At 30.1% G+C, this 3,547-nt stretch overlaps 1 protein-coding gene across 7 annotated transcripts in view; it reads right to left on the bottom strand.

Annotated features, from left to right (window-relative positions):
* The window catches only part of LOC117181461, a 163,483-nt gene that overhangs the window by 122,028 nt on the left and 37,908 nt on the right, over positions 1–3,547 (bottom strand). Inside the window, exon 2 of one of the 7 annotated variants that reach the window (XM_033374129.1) lies at positions 151–230. The exons of the other annotated variants lie outside the window; for them this stretch is intronic. The gene's annotated coding sequence lies outside the window, so the exon portion shown is untranslated. The remainder of the gene's footprint in view (positions 1–150; positions 231–3,547) is intronic. 7 annotated transcript variants of the gene reach the window in all.

Raw genomic sequence — 3,547 nt, 5'->3', positions numbered from 1 at the left:
AACGATAAAGTACTGCTAATGATCAACAAGCACAAGAACAAAAAATCCGCCTTACGGCAGAACATTGTTCCGCTAGCAATCCTCAATTATTTGATCCCTGTTTATCTCCGAAGACCGAGATTCTATACAGTTTTAGAACGTCATACTTACAAATAATTACGCCTAGAGTCCTGGCGACAGATTCCATTTAGGCCATGAGGTCTTCGCTCGGCGTCATGTAAATATCAAGGCTGCGAATGTAATGACGCAAATTATTTTGATACATATATTGCTGTGCTTCTGAAATCTGAATAGTATAGTAATTTTGTTGTAATTTTAAATTTAGTGCGAGATTTCGTTTCAACTATAACTGATGGAATAAATTTGTTTATGACTAGTCATGGTTCATTAGTAATTTAGTGATGTTAGGCCATAGTCATTTTTGAGGTTAGGTTTTGAGTTTTATTGAAGTAAATAAATTAAATAAATTTGCTTAGGATTTGTTTAGCTCATCCTAGGTTAGAAAATTTAGAAAATTTAGAGTTTTTAAGTGATTTTCTTTTGAAATTAAGATTTCTTATATATTGTGAATTAATCGACACCTTTGTTATTCAATCCTTTGTCGATTTTTGATTTATGTCGAGAATTATGGCAATAGTAATGTCAAACTAGACACCCAATTGTCTCAAACTTTATTCAATTTAATAAATTATAATATTTTGTTCTTATGAATATAGAGGTATTTATTTTTCCGGTTCTGTGAACCCTCGTTATTTGCGGTCTAGATAGTTTTTAAGATTTTCAGAAAGCAGTGCCGAAGGTAAATAGCAATTTTTAATTATTTATCAATAATTGAATTGCAACATTTCATGACTCCCAAAATGGAGCCCACGCAAAAATAATTCTTGTAGAAAATATAGGATCTTGAATGTTATAAATTTTTCAGATTTGTTTATGGTTTAGTGTATCTCTTTATAATAAAATCCTGACACAATTCTTGTACGCCAAAGTAACAAGACTTTGAATTCTTTTGAGAAGAATCCCAAAATTGTATAGAAAATATTAATGAGTTCTTTTGACAAACGATTCGGAAAGAAAGTTCCCCTAACAGAATTTTGAATAACTGAAAATCTGAGTAAGTACCCCAATATCCGCCAACATTGTTGATACTCTCATAACTCGAATTCGTGTGATTCTAAAAACACAGAAAATGTTGAGAATAAACTCCTGTTGAGTATTAAATATCATTTACCCTGTAAAGAACTTTAAAAATTCTTAGCCCTTGATTTCAAGTCCGATTTTTATATGGTATATTGTATATCGATATATAAGTTATAATTATAAATATGTATAATGAAAAAATTCATCAATTAAAAAAAAGTGTTAATAATTTGAAGAGAAATTTAAAAAGGGAAAGCGGATTAGCCACGACCAACTACTGTAAATAACTCTGCCCGCCCGGTACGTGACGAATACAAAAGGAACATTATATTACCGTCGCACCACTCTTAAAACGATCACTAAAAGGATCTTGAAAAGGACCCAAATCTCGCAAACTATCTTCGAGACTATTTTGTTTCAAATCGACTTTGTTTATGGACTCAAATGGGCTAAGCTATTTCGCTGAAGAAAACTCAGAGATTTCTTTCGGTAGGAAATCTACATAACCTCACAGTCGAAATTATAATTATCGCTGTTTTTTTTAAATTTGAAATTTGGTAATATATAATATAATCGACTTATATAATTACTTTTGATAATTTATTCAATTTCGTTCATTTGGTATGTAATTAAATGCAAGTATACTTTTAGTATGGGACTCAATAAACTTTATCTTCGAAAAAGGTTTGATACTCCAAACATTACCTCAAAACAAACTTTTCTACATTACGCATAAGATTAATTCATTTTGTCTGAAAAAAGTAAAATAAATATTTGGCTGAAATGAGAATCAAAATTTTGCTGTTACACGATAAAATAATATTTTGCTTGCTTACTTCCTATACACGTTTTATGATCATTGAGACATCAGTTTTGAGGCACCTGATTTCACTTCGTCTAAAAGCTTATTTTTCTCTTCGAAAGATAAAAGCTTCCTCTTGTTTCTTTCCGACATTTTCGTAACGCGCATAACCTACACACTGATTAAAAGCAAACTGAAGTGAATATTCAGCGATATTTATGGAACAAACTGAAAAGACTGAAGCAGATGACACGATTAACCCCCGAGGGTACTGCTCGCTTTTTACATATGCTCCACCGTTGTTGTTGAGTTCCTATGTTAAGCTCGCAGCGAGTTTCTCGCACCTCCTTGGATCACCTTGTCCTATATAACGGAAGCTTTTCTAGCTAGACTGCAGTGTACTCTCAAATATAAGTTTATATCTTTTTTGGGTTAAATTAAATTGACTTAATTGAACTTAAATTGCGTGCATCAAAAGGCATAGGTAATCTTAGGAGAATAATATTATTATAATAAAGTGTCCCATCATCTTAAAAATCCATTCAATTTATTATGAATAAACGTGTGAATAAACGTGTGCGATCAAATATCGAAAACCGAAAATCGTTCCGTGCAACAATCGGATCGGTTTTTACGATTTGAATGGCCCAAAACAATTCATTAGTTTCTATATATAATTTAATCGAAAATCAAAGTGTGAAACTAGATTTAAAAAATTAAAGTACTAAAAATTATCTAGCGATAACTGATTAATATTTCTTATATATTTATTTGTAATTTTTTATTCTATTGTTTGAAAATACTATATATAATATTATATTGTTTTTGAATTTTTATGGAAATTATCGGTCATTTATGGAAATTTTACAGGTAAATATGGAAAATTACCATAAATCACCAAAAATTCAATTTGAAACAATTTTATAAATTTAAGGGAATTTATAAAATTTTTATTAATTTATGGTAACCTAATTATGATAATAATACAGCTAAGTTATGTTAACTTACCATGAATTGACCAAAATTAAATTGATAAATGTCTATGAATTTCCGGAAATTTATGGTAATTTTCGGTCATTTATGTTCGTTTTGCAGTTAAATATGGTAAATTAAAATTATTTCTTGAAAAAAAGATCCTATTCCATCTTCACTCCATTGGGAATCGAACCACAAAACTTCTGATTTCCGGTCAGGTGCTTTTCCAATTAAGCTATTAGAGGGATCAGAATAAGGACTCTTAATTCAAGAACATAACGCTAATTTTTAGCTAGGTGTTAATGGTACAAGTAATTATTTAAAATTTTTTAAATATATCTGCTATATCATCAGAGATTGTACCTTACCGACAGTAGATCAACCCTCCAAACCATGAAGGCAGAAAATCTACACAATATCGATCAAGTTAAGAATCTTCAATAAAAGAAAATGCTTCACGTATTAATAAGACTAGATGGAAAATAATATTTTTAAATTAAAATTATTTCTTGAAAAAAGATCCTACTTCATCTTCACTCCATTGGGAATCGAATCACAAAACTTCTGATTTCCGGTCAGGTGCTTTTCCAATTAAGCTATTAGAGGGATCAGAATAAGAACTCTTAATTC

This window comes from Belonocnema kinseyi, chromosome 10 (assembly GCF_010883055.1).
Source record: "Belonocnema kinseyi isolate 2016_QV_RU_SX_M_011 chromosome 10, B_treatae_v1, whole genome shotgun sequence".
In the NCBI taxonomy this organism is placed as follows: Eukaryota; Metazoa; Arthropoda; class Insecta; order Hymenoptera; family Cynipidae; genus Belonocnema; species Belonocnema kinseyi.
This window is presented reverse-complemented; position numbering and strand designations above follow the sequence as displayed.